Source organism: Artibeus jamaicensis, unplaced genomic scaffold (genome assembly GCF_021234435.1).
Source record: "Artibeus jamaicensis isolate MK-2021 breed Jamaican fruit bat unplaced genomic scaffold, CSHL_Jam_final scaffold_369, whole genome shotgun sequence".
NCBI lineage: Eukaryota > Metazoa > Chordata > Mammalia > Chiroptera > Phyllostomidae > Artibeus > Artibeus jamaicensis.
The window spans coordinates 9,143,034-9,160,792 of NW_026522042.1; the positions used below are offsets into that span (position 1 = coordinate 9,143,034).

Sequence of the window (17,759 nt, forward strand, 5' to 3'; positions counted from 1 at the left end):
GCATAGAATTCCATTGTGTATATGTACCACAATTTTTTGATCCATTCGTTTACTGATGGGCACCTAGGTTGCTTCCAACTCTTGGCTATTGTAAATTGTGCTGCTATGAACATTGTGGTGCATAGATTCTTTGAAATTGATGTTTTAGGATTCTTGGGGTATAATACTAGCAGTGGAATTGCTGGGTCAAAAGGCAGGTCAATTTTTATTTTTCTGAGAAAATTCCATACTATTTTCCATAATGGTTGTACCAGTCTGCAATCCCGCCAACAGTGAACTAAGGTCCCCTTTTCCCCACAACCTCTCCAACATTTGTTGTTTGTTGTTTTGTCTATTATAGCCATCCTGACTGGTGTAAAGTGGTATCTCATTGTGGTTTTAATTTGCATCTCTCTGATAGCTAGTGATATTGAGCATCTCTTCATGTGTCTCTGGATATTCTGTATGTCCTCTTTAGAGAAGTGTCTGTTCAAGTCCTTTTCCCATTTTTTAATTGGGTTCGATGTCTTCCTAGAGTGGAGTCATCCTCTGTCTTTTTTTTTTCTTTTTCCCCTTCCTCCCCTCCTTCCCTCCTCTTCCTCCTCCCCCCCTTTTCTTCCTTCCTCCTTCTTCTCTGCTTTCTTTTTGTTCTTCTTCTTCTTCTTCCTCTTCCTCTTCCTCCTCCTCCTCCTCCTCCTCTCCTCCTCTCACTGTTCCTTTTCCTCTTTCTCTTCTTCAAATAAGCACTTTAACATTTCTTATAATAAGAATTGGTGGTAACTAACTCCTTTAGTTTGGGAAAGGGGGGTTGTTCTGCTTTTTTGTTTTTGTTTGGTTGGTTGGTTTTTTTGTCTGGGAAGCTCTTTATTTCTCCTTCAATTTTAAATGTTAGCCTTGCTGGATAATGTAGCCTTGGTTGGAAGTCCTATCTTTTTATTCCTTTGAATATTTCATGCCAATTCCTTCTAGCCTGAAATATTTCTGTTGAGAAATTAGTTAACAGTCTTATAGGAATTCACTTGTAGGTAACTAACTGCTTTTCTTTCACAGATTTTAAAATTTTCTCTTTGCCTTTATCCTTTGCTATTTTAATTGCTGTGTCTTGGTGCGGGCCTCTTTGGGTCCATTTGTTTGGGACTCTCTGTTCTCCCTGGTCTTGTATGTCTTTTTCCTTCACCAATTAAGAAAGTTTTTAGTCATTATTCCTTCAAATAGAATCTTGATTTTTTTCTCTCTCTCTTCTCCTTCTGGTACCCCTATGATGCAGGTGTTGTTACGCTTCATGTGTCCCAAAGATCCCTTAAACTATCCTCATTTTTTTTAATTCTTTTTTTCTCTTTGCTCCTCTGATTGGGTGTTTTTTTCTACCTCGTTTTCCAAATCCCTGCTTTGATCCTCTGCTTCATCAAACCTACCATTTATTCCTTCCAGTGTATTTTTTTTCATTTTAGATATTGTGTTTTTTATTTCTGATTTATTCTTTCTAGTGGTTTCTATGTCCTTTTTTCATGCTGTTGAGCATCCTTAATGTCATTACTTTGAACTCTTTATATGATAAGTTGATTTCCTCCATTCCATTTAGCTCTTTTTCTGGAGAATTTTTTGTTATTCTATTTGGGGCCTGTTTCTTTGTCTCCCCATTTTGGCTGCCTCTTTGTTTTTGTGTCCAGGTATTAGGTAGATTGGCTATGACTCCCAGTCTTGGTGTGGTAGCCTTATGTTGTAGGTATCTTATGAGACCCAGTGGTACAGTCTTCCTGTTTACCTGAGTGGGGTGCCTTAGGAATACCCTGTGTGTACATTATGTGGACCCTCCTGTTCTTATTGAGTCTCAATTGCTACTGGTCTTTTCATGTGTGGGATTGACCGTCAGGCTGGCTGACTGTGAGGTTCCAGCCCCAGCACAGTGCACAAGCTACTGTACAAGCATTAATCACAAGAACCGGAATTCTCCTTAGCCAGACTCAGTGCCTGTTGAGATCCTCCTGTGGATATGCTGCTTATTAAACTTAATGGATCCTACTCTGATATTATCTGAAGCTGGCCACTGGGTGTGTTGGTTCTGGGTCTCTTTGGAAGGACTCTGGTTCAGTCATATGTCAGACACTGCCTATGACTGGCCCTGGGCAACCTGTTTGGATCTATTAGTGATCCAAAATTGTGGCTTCCTCTGCTGGGCATGGGTGTGTATGGAAAGGAATAAACTGTGCACCAAAGCTGGCTTTTAACAGCATAAGGCCCAGTGACAGATCAGCGAAAGTATTAAAGCACCCAGAGATCTGCCTCTGCCTACAGGTTGTCTATTAGGTTTAATCACTGAAAGAACCCCCAGCTGTATTCAGCAGGGCTCAAGCTCCACAGGGTGGGGTGGAAGGTATTCTTGAGGGTGGGGCTATTTGTTTCCCCCAGGCTGAAGCTGCATGGAGGTGAGTGGTCTGCCTGAGAAAGACTGCTTCTCCAATATGGAGAGTAACTAAACACAGGATCCCGGCAGCTGGCCATTCATCTCTCTCACCAGAACCACATGGCTCTGTCCTACCTCCACTGGGGCCCAGGGTGAGTAGTTGTGAATGAAATTTTGTGCATTGGCCCTTTAAGAGGGTGGCTGTATCTCTAGCCATCTCTTCCTGGCAGACAGAAAAACCACTGCTCTTCACAGCTGGATGTTATATGGGTGCTTTTTCACCAGCTGCTTTAGACTGCAGAGCCCAGCTTGGGACTTAGACCCCACATTTATCAGAAGGGACCTCCCCCTATAGCTGAGATATTCCTCCAGAATTTTCACTGCTGCCCACAGGAGCCTGACCAGCCCATTCATGTAGTTGTACTTTCAGCCAGTCTCAATGTGGCTTCTTCTGGAAGTCCTCAGTTATGAGGCTTCTTTCCAGCTAGTCTTCAGTTGCTTATTCCAGATGATTTTTCTATAACTTAGTTATAATTCTAGTTTGGTTCTGGGAAGAAGTTAGTGTAGCTTCTGCCTAACTTGCTGCCATCTTGGATCTGGGTGCAGAATGTTTTGACAAGAAGAAGGGGAAGTAGTTTTCAAAGTCAGACAATAAGCAGAGCCTGTTTCTTGGCTTCTCTCCTACATGGTGATCCATCTTCATCCTAATTGTCCTACATATGGGCATAGGTTTCTGATAGCAGACAGTGAACTCATCTAGGAACACACACACCTTTGATGACCTGTGTTTGGGATGTGATTGGCATAAAGACAAAGCTGCTGATAACCAAACATATGTCAGCAGGGCAATGGTGAGCTTTCAGAAGGGTATGGATTCATGTGGGCTCTATCTGCTGCTCCTTAGTCCAGAGCAGTAGCCAGACTTGGGCTCTCCTGCCAAAGGCACTCCGGTGCTGAGCAAGCAGATTGAAGCCCACCTCAACTGTCTCTGCACTACACTCAGATCCTTATCAGATAGGAAGCCATCAGCGCTGGGCCAGAGCCTGATTTGCTTTCCGAATAAGTCACTGGAGGCTTTAAATGGCACAGCAGAGCTGGCTTAGCCTTCAGACCCAGATCACTTCTCTCTCCTTGAAAATGACCAGCTTGGACATTGGCTTCATGTCCAAGTCCACCGACTCCTGAGTCTTCACCTACTCCTTTAAAGAACTAGAACATTAACTTCATCATGTTTAATTGAGGGAAATAAGTGTTACGATTGCTAAAGTGTAAGAACAATAAGTATCATTTAATTTAGAGATCAACAAAAAAACAAGCATGTTAACAGGCCTCAGGTATAAACAGCCCATTGCTGCAGGTAGTAATTATGCTGATGAGATAGAAATAAGGTCAGCATAATTAACATCAGATTCCTGAAGCCTGGGGTAGAGTTGAGAATGAAATGAGATAGGGAGAGTAAAATAATTTGCCTGGATTATGAAGACAGAAATTGTGACATACTACATTGATACTAGAGTTGAGTAAGCTGACTTCCTCCACCCTCACTACATAACTCACTCATTTTCCTCCTATGGTATTGTATTTTCTTGTGTTGTACAGGATGGGGAAGAAAAAGCCTAGTATTCAAGTTCACAAAGAATGAGTTATTCATTGAGGCTATCATTTACTTAGAAATTGTTCTTACTAGTGAAAGGGGAGAGCTTTAAACATCTAATGAAATATCCAGAAATATTCAAGTGTTAGCTATGATTCTTCAGCATATGTGATGCAAGATCTAATATTTGATTTAAGAAACCTTAGACTTATTTTATTTTACTGCTCAGGTTTCCTTGTAATTTATAAAAAGCTTTAGTAAGTCACCACAAATTTAATGAAATGAAGATATTCAAATAATAACCCTGTATTGCATAATGCAAATAATTTTTTCCAACTCTGCCTTTTAGTAACACCATCCCAAGAGGACTTACATGCAAAGATAATATGTCCCTCATATTTTCTATTCTTTTTTCTAAATGAAGGTAAAATTATGGCTGTTTTAAAAGTCTTACATTAATTTGCTGGTTCCAAAAACTGGTTGCATCTACCCAGGGTACATAGTAAAATAGGCTTATGGTAAGAACAGTGCTTTTGCATTCATTGATCATAAGCCACATAACAGAGAGGAACAGGGAGAACCAAATAAAAATTTTATCATCATCATGTTATTGCTATAAAATAATAAGATTATTGTACAATTTTTCTTTGTGAGGAAGAGCTTTATAAAAGTAGGGAAAACGCATTTATTTTTACATAGTAAGATAGATTTGAGAAAGTACCTACATTTCCATGTATTTCAGGAACATGTCTTTATATCTCTCCTCATGGTTTTTTACTAAATCTTCAAAACTTTTCAAACAATATTGGCAAGCGGTACTAACACCCAAATCATATAAACACTCCATTTTGAAAATATAATCTTTATAACTCTGTAATTTCTTCTCTCTTATTTTGGAAAGCAAAATGTACTTCCTCGCAGAGGTATGAATTTCTGAACTCATCTTTTCCTGGGTTAAATGTGTGAGAAATCAACTGCCCCACAAACCAGGAAGCTTCCCTCAGCCTCTGACAAGCCAATTCATTCGATAATTCTTGGAAAGCACCTTCAGTGCGGCGGGCACTATACTAGGAGCTAGGAATCAAGGACAAATAAGCAGCAGTCTCCACCCGTAAAGAGTTCAAGTTCTAGTGCGAGAGACAGACTTGTCTCCCAATACTAAAGGATATTGCAGAAGCCAGAGGAAGGATGCTGGGCCTGGTCTGCAGGGGCTGAGTTCAGAAGGAGGTGTTACCTACACTGATCTATAGGGCATGCGTAGGAGTTAACCAGGTGGGGAGGAAAAAAAGACTGGTGGTGCATTCCAGGAAGGCCTGGCAAGTTCTGGATTTGGGGGGACTTTTATTTTGGCATCATGGGAAGGTTAGTGGGGAAAAGAAGAAACCTAAGGCTGACTTAAAAAAGTGAACATTTCTTCTCTTTTCTCCTCCTCATAACCACCGAACAAAATCCAGAGACAGTAGAGTCGCTCCCTGGTGCAGTGCCCCGGCTCCTTCTCTCTTCTGTCTCTGCCGTCCCCAGAGCATTGCCCTGAGCCATCAATGAACTGGGAGGCTCGGGCCCTCGCAGCAGTGCAGCCAGTGTGGAGGGGACACTCCACCCAGCGGCTACCGAAATCTCCTCTGCTTCGACCCCATGGCCAAAATGTGGTCACATGGCCACCTCTAGAAGCCAAAAGGGCTAGAAAATGTCCTGCCCTGTTTAGTTGTATGTCTGACTCGAAAGCAAGAGTACTCTTACTATAGGACAGGCACTGGCAAACTTTGTTGGCAAAGGGCCAGAAAGTAAATATTTTAGGCTACACACGGTCTTGGTCATGTGTTGTTGTTCTTCTTTTATAGGGTTTTTTAATTTTTTTGCAACTCTTTAAAAATATAAAAATTATTATTATCTTGAGGGGCTGTGCAAAACAAGCCACAGGCCAGATTGGGCAATGGGGCAGTAATTTTCCAATCCTCGCTGCAGACAAAAAGACTAGTATCCCAGGAGGAGTGTGGCCATCTCTGGCACGACCTACACACAATTATAAACCACTAAGAGGAAGAGCCTTGTCTTGTTCACCCGTCTAGTCTCAGCATAGTGCTTGGCCCATAGTAGGCACATAATGTTTGTGACTGATGACTGATGAATGAATGAATTAATGAATGAATGGATGGATGGTAAGGGAGGTACATTTACCATCAACGATTTGTTAAAAATCCCACTTTATGCCAATGGTGGTCTGTTAACATGGATTTTCACTTGACTATTGCATTTTCACCAGAATATTCTATGAGTTGGGGTGCACCTCCCTCACTGGCAGTGCCCCCCTCCTTGACCTCCACTGCAGGGGACAACCTGGTTATACAAATTGATTACAGAGCCAAAGGCCTTACAGTTTCTCCCCAGATGCCCTGGTGGCTGGCAGGAAAAGCCTGGTTTTGGTTTTGCCCTTTTAAATATCACATGTTTGATAGGAATGTCAGCAGAAGTGTCCAGGCTGAATAGACACTTTTAGTTCCCCTCTTTCTCTTCCTTCTTGCTCAATATCCTGAGGACATAATAGAGCTTTTCTCATCTAAGTCATTCTAGTTGGAGGAGGGTGGGGAGGGTCCCCCAGCCATTCCCCTGGGCACCTCCCCAGCCAGGCATCAGAAAGTGCCACAGTCCTGGGAGTCTGTGTGCCAAGCAGCCACAACGGCCACAAGTACGGAGGTGCCCAGCCCCTGGGCCCAGGAAGACCCATTATACAAGGCCCTGCCCCCACCTCATTCTGCTGGAGTCAGGTAACAACTGTGTCCAGGTTTCTTCTTTCAGATAAATGTGCCTTTTTTTTTTTTTAACAGCAAGAAAAGGTATACCCTCCAAATTCTGGGAGCATAGACAGAAAAGCACATTCTGTTGGAGCACAGCATGAGAGGTGGACAGACAGCAGACAGGAAAACCCAGCCAGAAGGGTGACAAACAGATAAAAGTGTGTCATCTGCTGTTTTGTAACTGGATAGGGCTGATCACATGTTCCTGGTCCAACCTCTGGTGCCTCTGGGATTAAATGAAGTCTTGCCCAGAAACCAGACACATAATCCTATTGGGCACAGACCATTTACTTTATCCTGCTCCTGACAAGCGTGTGCCCATCCGTCTTTTTTGATGAGAGGGAGCAAATTTCAGTTTCCTGCCAAACCTTAAGATCTGTCAGGGGGTGGGGTTTCATGCAAAACTTCTGCATAGACTAAAGGGGGCTAGCGGCCATCAACCCTACCCTCTCAGAAGGAATGCAGGGAAACCAGGTGACAGGGGAGTACAGATCCTCTCAAAATCTGGGTAGAGCCTCCGACCCTCATGTATAAATTGCCACCTCTTCTAAAGAATTCAACCCTCCCCGGCCTTTTAATTAAGCTGATAGTGAGGTGATGAAAAGAAGGGGAGGAGCCTGTTACTCTGCCTCCTATTGGCTGTGTGACTTTGGGTGAGCCACTTAACCTCTGTGCCTCAGTTTCCTCCACTAAAATAATGAAGATAATCATAGTACTAACCTCATATGGCTGTTGCGAGTGTAAAATTTCATACATTTATCGTGTGTTCCCATGTGATAATAGATTGTTAATATTTGCCACTTAAATATTTTGTCATCAGAGAGAGATTCTTCTGTGCAGGAAAATAGATGGGCACGTGAGCACAAGGCAAAGTGAGGACTGTGCTTACCTGCCCCTGCTGAGGCCCGGTGGGGGGAGGGGGAGGCACCATGCAGACCAATGCTCGTGCACCTACAAGGCGAGGCACAGACTTTAATTATTATAATGCCCCAAGAAATTAATGATAAGTGATAGGAAAGCAGGGGAGGAGGAGGCTGTGTTTTCCAATAAAAATCACATCTTTGGGGGGGTTAAAGGTGATCGATCAGGAATGTCAAAGGAATTGCTCCGTAATGAGCAGACACCCTGGAGAAGTCGGTCTTCTATTGCAAACAGCTAAGCCTGGGAAGGATTCGTTTCTCTTGGGGATTTATTTTAAAGGCTCACACCCATGCTGCCTGCTTGTCACGCTTCCCCATGTGTTTAAGTGCCATTCATTGGGTTTCAGATGCTCCCCAGTTCCTGCCTAAACCCAGAGGCCCAGCTCCTGCACCCTGAGCTCCTGAGGCTAATTTCTGGAAAAGCTCCTCATCCCTGAAAGTGACGGCTGCCCCACCGGGCAGTCACACTGACACCTAGTGGTCCGAATGCTAAGCGCAGGCGATTGCTTTGAAGCTTTTTCTAGTCTTCGTGTGCCTTAAAAATCGTGTTTCGGCCCGTTGGTAGGTGTCCCATGTTAACAAGAGGCAGAGGGCAAGGGAAGTAGAAAGCATATTTCACTTTTCTGATGTGTTAGCAGGGGCCGCCTCTGGGTGAACATTCCAAGAGCAAGAGTGTGGGGAGAAGACGGTGGCCCACGGGCCTGGTTTAGGCTTCTGTCCCAGGGACTGTGGTTAAGGCAGTGGTTCCAGAATGAAGATCTGAGTTTGACGGGGGCTCTGCCACTGGGCAACTGTGGGTCTTGAATTACTGACCTGCCCCTGCTTTGGTTTCTGTATCTGCAAAGTGGGGCAATCAGTAACTTCTTCATGGCTTTCTGTGAGCTCCGACCACGGGAGGCCATTGGCAATGCTCCTGCTGTCACCAGTAGGTGTTGAAGAGAAAGTTGCCACGGAGGCCAGGGCCCCGCCCCCCTCACAGGTCACGCAGCACAGGATGGTGGGAAGCCCAGTGGATGTACAAGCACCCAGATTCAAGTTCTGCCACTAATGGCTGTGCGACTTTGCACAGATCACTTTGTTACAGGGAAGATACCAGAGTCAGGAATGGCTGCCTCCCTCGAGCTTGCTACTGGGTTCTTGCCTCGCTCACAAGAGACAAAATAAAGGGAGACAGAAACACGTATAGTGGTAATGGGATAGCCAGTTTATTTAGGAAACCCATATGGGCGCCAAGCTGCAAGCAGGCACCCGGCTGGTCTGAATGCCCCGCGTAAGGAGGAAATAAAGTTGTTAGTGAGTTTGATCTATACACTTAAGCCAAGGCCACAAATGGGCACTCAGCGAATCTGATGTGCGAACTATTGGGGTTCAAGGGTTGTATACTTTCGTCACTTTCTAGGCTCCGCCTCCTTCTCCTGCCTCTAAACCTTGGGAATAATGTACAGCTACAAAGGCTTTCTTTCTCCTCTAGTAAAGGCTGTTTGTCTTAGTGAAATCGCCGCGGCGGCTCCCTTCTCCAGCACAGACCCCACGGACTCCCCTCCTCTTGCGCTGTCCCAGCCTGTGATGTTCAGAACGCCCGGCAGCCTCACTGCACCGGGCTCAGAACTGCTGAGTCAGTGGCTGAGACCAGACTCCCTCCTCCTTTCCACCTTAGCCCACTACCCTACTCTTCCTAACAGCTCACCCTGTTTCCTTTCCTGTAAGGGGAAGAGCTTGAATTCACTGATGTTTATGGATTTTTTTTCTTTCTGAAACCCTGTGATTCTAAGGTAAGGCCTCCAATTAAAATGGTCCACCTTTGAGGCCCATTTCGATGGCCTTTCTTTCTATCAAAGCCCAGCACCCAGCATGCCCAAGCATTTATTTAAGCAGTTGCTGACTAATAAAAAATGTATCGGCCTCTAGGAATAAACCAAGTATGTGTTTGGGCCGGAATGAGAACCCCCCCATCAGAGGTTGGTCTGGGGTTTCTCTGAGGGATTTGGAGAGTTCGGGGCTTGTCCTGGTGGCCTCTGCCTCTGCTAACCAGCCTCCATAGATGGACAGGAAACCAGCAAAACTACTGAGCTGTACTAATTCAACCTATGCTTATTAATAACATTTGTTCAGTTGATGCCATGGGTATTGGTCAGACTAGTTAGTACCTGACCCACCGAGAGCAGATTCGATGATGCCAAAGCCCTCCTGCTGCATGTGACTAATTCCCCACTCAGTCCTTCCAAGGGGGGGGGGGGCGATCCCAGCAGGGCAGCCCAGAGAAGGTGATCAGGCAACAAGATTTTCTCCCCCCTACCCAGGACATTCAAAAACCTCTTCCCCTCTTAAACAGCAGATTCTGATAGAAGCACTCGGGAAGGGGGGTCGGCGTTGTGGCTGCATCATTCCAATCTCTGTCTCAGTCTTCACATGGCTTTGTCCTCTCCTCCCTGTCTTGTGTACCTTATAGGGTTACTCATCATTAGATTTAGGGTAATCCAGGATGATCGCCTCATATGATCCTTAATTGCATCTGCAAAACCCCTTTTTCCAAATAATATCACAGTCATAGATTTAGAGCCATGGGCTTCTCTTTTTAGGGGGCTACCATTCATCCCACTTAGTAGAGAAGATAGTGAAAAAATTTAGAAAGTAGTCAACATCTGCACCCCGATCCTGTTCACCCATGCCGAATCAGGATAGCCCTGATGAAACCCCAGTCCTTGAGATTAAATTTCTGCAACATTTTTAGTAGGAGTTGATCAATAGAGTTGTGAGGGTCAGAGCAAAAACAATCCAGGATCCCAGAAAATCCACAGCTTTCTTGTAATGCACCACGAGATGCCTGCCCTCCCTGTAGAGCAGCCATGGCTGGTGGGGCTGGCGGTCCTCCAAAGAGAACCCTGAGAGGGCCAGCAAGGTGGGCGGGGCCACAGAGCATGTGCAGCTTGCAAAATGTTCTCTAAGGATAATCCCACCACACCCTCTGCCTTCCCTGTCTTCACCTCAAGAGACCATTCAAAAGGCCTCTTCACCCTCTCTGTCCAGAACTCGCTTCCATCAGTGAGGTGTGCTTGTACTGCTCAAGTATTTTTATCGTTTTCATGCATATTAGAAATTCGGCATAAAAAAATGGCATTGGTCCATTGTTACATGTTAGCCACACTTAAGTCATTTAGAATGTAATACAAGTTCTAAAAATTATTTTGAATAAGATACAATTTTTTACCATCAAATGACCACATACAAGCATGACTCGTTGAAATGCCACTTTCTGCTCCCTTTGAGTCACTTACGTTTTGTCCTCCAAGCACTACGACTTAGACAAAAAGAAAGAAAACATGGAAGCAATTTCATGATGTATAAAAAGTTTTCATTTAATAATTCTCCAAATACCAGTTAACTATTTTTTCTAAATGTTTTTGTTGTGGTCAAACTTGCGTAACATAAAATTTGCCTTTTAGATCATTTTCAGTGGACAGTTCTGTGACCTTAAGTCCATTCACACTGTGTGGTCATCGCCACCTTCACACCGGGAGCATTTTCACTGTGCCCCGCTGGGACTCTGCTCCCATAAACCCCACCTCCTGGCCCCACTGCCCCTTGGTCCCTGAACCCACCACTCTGCTTTCTGTTTCCATGAGTCTGACTACTCAAGGCACCTCGGATAAGGGGAACCATACAGCATTTGTCCTCCTGGGACCGGCATTGTCTCCAAGGTTCATCCATGTTGGAGCATGTATCGGAATTTCCTTCCTTTTTAAGACTGATAGTGTTCCATGCCATGTATAGAACACGTTTTGTTTTTTTTCATTTCTCCATTGATGACACTTAAATCGCTTCCACCTTTTGGCTATTGAGAATAATGCTGCTATAAACATGGGTGTACAAATACCTGTTCGAGTCCCTGCTTCTTTTGGGTATATATTCAGAAGCGGGACTGCTGATCATGTGGTAACTGTACTTCCAGTCTGTTGAGGAACTGCCACCCTGTTTCCACGGTGCCTGTAGTGCCGGCACCGTTTTACACTCCCACCAGCGATGCCCCTGGTTCAATGCCTTCCTGCCCTCGTCAACCCTTGTTATTTTCTGTTTTCTAACAATAGCCATCCTCATGGATGTGAATGGGTGTCTCATCATGATTAAAATGTTTCATGAAAAGAACAATTATTTTAAAACAATATGCAAATCTCTGGTATTTTTATTCTTTAAAAAAAAAACTACTCAGTGTTAGAAAATTATTGAACAGAAAGGAATTTTGGTTTCACTTTATATTTCAGTTCTTTGAATCAACCATAGATATAAAGCATATTTTTCTTGCTTGTCCATCATCTAGACAGAAAAGTTTATTTTGTATGAATGCATTGACATCGCTCTGATTTTTGCCACGGAACTTCCCAAATCATAGTCTCATTCCCTAGTTATATGGGTTCACAGCCTTCAGCCTCTCTCTAGTAATGAGTCTTAAGCTAAAGCCAGGTTAACAGTGAACCAGGCCAGGTGGCAAAGCTTGAACCAGAACAGCGCCCCAGGCCGATGAACTGCCAGTTGGATGACTCATCCCTGTGACTCTACGGAGTAGTGTGGGGGAAAGAGACTTGATGTAGTCATCTGCCTAAACATGCCAGGTCTCAGCAGCACACACAGACCAAACATCAGAACAGCAAGCAAAACCGTCTTCTCTTAGTTTTTGTTCCCTGTCTAGATTGCCTCTGATGCTTCTAAGTAAATCAGGACGTTCGGGCTCAGAGCCCTGTGTGCCCTACACCACGCTGTGTTCCCTTGCTCATGGCAGATGTGTCAGGAGCAGCACTGGGTTCAGGACAAAGCTGCTAACATGTCACCTGCGATGACTAGGCATTCTTGGACAGAAGGGCAATTACTAGGGCTAATGGAAAACTTTGGGGATCAGAAGAAAACTGTTAAAACTTTTGTGTGTGAGCTGAGAATTTAAACTCAAAATAGTAACTAGAAAGAAAGAAAAAAGGTGATGATTTCTATCGTGCGTTGGGGCAAACACAGAATTTAGATTCAGAAAGCCTATGTTTAGTTCTCCTTTCTACCACATGCTCCCATTTAGTTTACCCTTCTACAAAAATAACCACACTTTGAGACAAATGAGATATTGTATGAACAATTTTATTTTAAAATGATTAATTGTTCTAATAATAAAATTAGCAATAGGTATGTAATACTAAACTCCAGCATTTTTTGCTAGCTATACAATTGTATGTGTTTTTTTTGGTGGGTGGAGGTGGGGAAGTGTTGAGATCATTTGTACTCTGGAGTAAGTAACCTTAATAAAGCGCAAACTTTAAAACAGATAGTGGCAAAGTGCCACATACCAGAACCAGCACATGTATAAAGGAGTCACCAGCCATCTCAGAGTAAAATGAAGAAATGAATGAATGAAATGCATGAATGAATGAATGCATGAATGAAAGGCTAGTGAAGACCCAGAATAGCTGAAGCCATCAAGGCCTTTGGAAACATTGAGGGGCCATGGGAAAAGGGTGGCTATGTTCTAAGAACAGGACATACACCATGAAAAGCTTAAAATTTCAAACATCGTAGTTTGAACAAGAAAAGGTGCGACCCACAGTAAAGAGACAGTGACAAAGGTGAGCAGAAACGGCTCCTCTCAAGGTGGAGTCTTGTTACTGTGACTTGTAAGGGAGAAACAGTGAAGGAAGACGTGTGAGGTGGTTCTATTTTTTATCCTGGTTACTCAACAGCGAATGCATTTTCTCCAAAAGTTAAAAGGAGAAGAGGTAGAATGGGAATAGAGGAAGTTAGGGGAGGGCCTCATGGCACCCTAATATGTAGGGTGAGGTTTCAAAATATCACCCACCTTTGTTTGTGGAATCTCCCCTGGCCCTCCACTTCTAATGTCTAATTTGTATTTTCCTCAACTCAAACCGTGGATACCACATTGAACAGCAGCTGCCACCTGCCTTGCTCGTTGGTTGAAGTCCTCCTCTAAGCCGTTTACTTCACACAGAACTTTTCACATGCTGGGAAGGAAGTCTCTAGAAAACCCCACAGATGGCCTCATACCCCTCCCCCACCCCGCTCCATGCAGACTGTACACTTTCAGTTTCTAACTTCTTGTCAAGCACAGAGAAGGAACTCGCAGCCCAGACGTGTGTGTCTGCATGTGTGTGTTCGGAGGGATGTGGAGGCTGGAAACGAGGCAGCGTAACGTTTCTGTTTTGTGTATCCCACGTCAAAGGGCACGTTTCTCTGCCATCAAAAATTTTTATTTCCAATTTCATGTTTTGAGCAGAGTCAGTTTTCTTTTGGTTCTTCATACTATACTTCTGTGTGAAAATAAAATAACCACAAGAAGTAAGAGATGAAATTAAGATCTCTTTGCTGTGACAGAGTTGAAGGTACAGGAAAAAATGGAAGGACTTATGTTGTATTATGGTGTGTGTACATTAAATATTATGCTAAAATTCAGATATGCCATTAGTAATGTATCTATGAAAACTGTTTTTAACAATCTACATGTGCATTAGTCAACACATGAATAACTCTTCTCCAATTTGGTATATTTAGTTAATGCAGGCTAAGTGAATTCTACTCTAAGCAAACATAAGCTAAATTTGCTGAAAAACTATATAAAACAGAATAACAAAAATTAATGGTTTCAGGACTGTTCTGTTGTTCTATACGATCTACGTTCTCTGTGCTTCCTATCACCATTCCATCAGCACCAAGGAGTCAAAAACTTAGAACAGAACTAGCTTGAGAAACACACACAAAGTCACATGTAGCTTCTTCATCATCCACAGTGAGCCATGGGAGGCCACAGCAAAGCCAGGCTGTGTTTGTGTAGAAGCTGTTCGGTGGGATAACCACGAAGAGAAGGCTCGAAGGTTAAATTTGTATCGGGATGATGATTTTCAGGCTCTCGGTCTTTAGATACAGAGGCTGCTCGAACCCTGACTGATCAGTACACCCTGAGAGTTCAGGGTGATGCAGCCTTTGACGGTGGGTCCTCCTGCCTCAGCTTCCCCACCTGCTGAACCGTCTTGTGCCCTCTGTTTCAAATCACCCTCGCAAAGACAGTTCAAGAGAACCCAGTGGGGACCAGGAAAGGATCGGAGCAGCAGGGGCCTGAGATAGCTCGAGAGGGGTTGCTGGTGCTCACGGACATCTGCGGAGGTTTTCTGCCAAGGTGCCCAGGCCGTTTCCGGAGGGAAGCCACTCACACGGCGCCCAGAGAGCCCCTGCCCCGCCAGCTGCTTTCTTCTCACGTGGCACCTGACAGCGCAAAGCCGCTGCTGAGGTTGCCTGGCATTTGGTCTCCACCCTCAGAGACCATGGAAAAAAACTGTCAGGGGTGGTCACAGCCAGGCTGACAGGAGCACCACCAGCCCCCGCTCCTCCGGCCTGTGCCCCTGCCCCGCGGGCAGCAGGCTGCTTCTTCCCAGCAGCTCAGTCTGCGGTGAGAGGCATGTTCCCACATCCTCTTGAAGGGGGGCCTGGTGCTCCCTCCAGCCCTGGAGCAGAGGCTGTTAGAGAGAGAGCTCTTCAAACGCTCTTGAAGAAGCCTGGGGAATCATTTCCCCCACCACTAGCTCTGTGATCAAGTGTGGTGAGATCAGCCGCTGTGGGAAGTTAGCCACTCTGTTCAGTCCACACAGGGTGGGACAGAAGTCAGTTCATGGTCACGAGTACCTGACGCGCAGTGTGTTCCTGTATTTTCATCAGTAATGGTTGTATTATTTTCATGGGAACCAGTGCAAGCCTACTTCTGCCCCACCTGGCATCAGGGTGGTGCCTGTTCGGGTGGGTGGGGGCAGAGGGTGTGTTTTTGAGGGAAAAATGAAACCGGGTCCCTGCTTCTCCACCCCTTCAGGGAAACAGGCACACACAAGAAACACGTTCATCATTAGACAGTGCCGACGGGGGTGGAAGCGTCCACGGCAGTTTCACAGACGCCGCTGGAATTTACCATCCACCGTCTCGTGCAGGGCTTTGACACAAGTACTCCTCAGCAGCTTCCACGGGCTCTGTTTTTACAACGAAAGCAACTAGTTTCGTTATGTAATCCCTAACCATATAGAGGTTTTTAGAGGTTGGTTTTTCAGATTAAAACAGTTCTGTTCCAAGTTTACTTAGGGATAGCAAATCAAGTCTCTTTAGAAAAAACACAACTTACTACTGTATGTGGGAGGTGGGGTGGGTGTGTATGTGTGCCCATGCATGTGCATGTGTGCATGTGTGTGCAGGTGCATGTGTGCATGAGTGTGCAGAGGTGCATGTCCGTGTTGGTGGGTGTGTTCGGAGGACTTGATCATAGGGAGCATGGCTGTTCTTGCCTTTAACCTGGGCAACGTAAACCAGTGAGGCTGAGCATTACTGCTCAGTGAAAGTCTGAGCTGCCTGAGTCCATTACAAATTTCTACCAGCCTCTCTCTGCCTCAAAGAGGGTAAGTTCCCCTGGCTTCCAGGAGAACTTCTCTATCTTCTCAATCTTTTTGTTAGGCCCCCTGGTCAATCAGTCTTTGGCTGCGTGGACCGTAAGTTTGAGCAACGGGAGCCATCACCCCAGCAGCCCTCACCTGCCTACTTCCCCATTCCAGACACCTGATGGCTTGCAAGACTGGGGCTAGTTTCCCGGAATCTTCTCTCTTTACAGCTGCACCTCCTTGCAGCCTCGTGTTATCCCCTGAGGCCACTGTTCCTGCAGGACCTGTTCTGGGCAATGGTGGTGGTGGTAGGAACTAATTTTGTTCCATGAGATGAGCCAGCAATTTGGACCAAATAGCTATAGATACTGACATGTTATCTCAACATAGCGATTAAAGAAAACCCACATATACCAAAATCAATGAATGGTGAAAGAGACAGACAGACAATGAGACAGAGAAAAAGAGGAAGAAAGAAGAAAGGAAGGAATAAAGAGAGAGAAGGAAACACACCAGTTTGGGTAAACTATTGTTACTTACTGTCTCCCTCTTAATTAAAAGCATTGCATGCACTCAAATAAAATTAATTTCTTTTCTTTTTCTATGGGTTTCATGTAAAGAATGTTGAATGAACTCAAAAGGAGTCTGTAGGTTGTGGCTAGAAACAAACAATGGAGATTTGTTGAAGGGTCCAAGAGTTTGTAAACTGAGAACACAGGTAGGCAAAACCCCAGAAACGTTCCCGAGAAGAAAGAAAAGTTAACGATTTTTATTGTAAAAAGCACATTCCTGAGAATCATCAGTCCTGCATTGATTAGCCCAAGACTGGTCCAGGACAGTTATCAGTCAGAAGTCAGTGAATCTGGGTGAGGGATTCCAGGTGGTCCGGTCACACCTGTTGGTCTGGATAGTAGACATCAGGGGCCTGAATCCCTAAGCCCTTTGGGGCGTGATCAGATGGTTATCTGGAGGTCTGATGTATGTCCGGATGTATGTCCAGACCTTGTCACGGTACTGGCAAGTTCAAAAACTAGTTTCCACGCTAGTTAGAACAAGAGTATGGTCTTTCCTCATGCCTCGACCTTCATAATGCTGATAATTTCAGCCACGTGGGTAAAGTGACTTCATTTTATGTACTCCCTATCTTCACTCTTTTCTCAGGAAAAATACCAGTATCCATTAGAGTGGTTCGTTCTCCTCATGCATTAATTACAAAAGTGACACAGACACAATTCAAGGAAGTGAACTCAGGCTTCATAGTTATCTTAAATTTATTCGATATCCATGACCCATAGATGTTTTATTTCTTTTGTGTTTTACAACCTCGAACTTTACAGAGATGAGACTTTTAAAGACCAGCAAATGTAAAAACCATCTCTAGTAGCAGCCTTTGTATTATTTAGTCTATTTGTAGGTTTTAGAGTGTACTCTAGTACTAAAAAGTAAAAGCAGACTTTTCTGTGTACAAACTGGCCAAAACGAAAATCATCATGGGGATGCAAAGCACAGCATAAAGAATACAGTCAACAGCATCGCAGCGGCTGTGCGTGGCGTAGGGGCTGTTAGGCTTAGCAGGGTGATCACTCTGTAAGTTACCTAAATGTCTAGTCACCGTGTTACACACCTGAAACTAACATCATATTGTATGCCGATTGGAATTGAAAAATT

At 44.5% G+C, this 17,759-nt stretch overlaps 1 protein-coding gene across 2 annotated transcripts in view; it reads left to right on the forward strand.

The window, feature by feature from the left end:
* The window catches only part of FYB1 (FYN binding protein 1), a 150,916-nt gene that overhangs the window by 42,998 nt on the left and 90,159 nt on the right, over positions 1-17,759 (forward strand). Inside the window, exon 1 of one of the 2 annotated variants that reach the window (XM_037138537.2) lies at positions 6,635-6,742. The exons of the other annotated variant lie outside the window; for it this stretch is intronic. The gene's annotated coding sequence lies outside the window, so the exon portion shown is untranslated. Of the gene's footprint in view, positions 1-6,634; positions 6,743-17,759 lie in introns of those variants that run through there. 2 annotated transcript variants of the gene reach the window in all.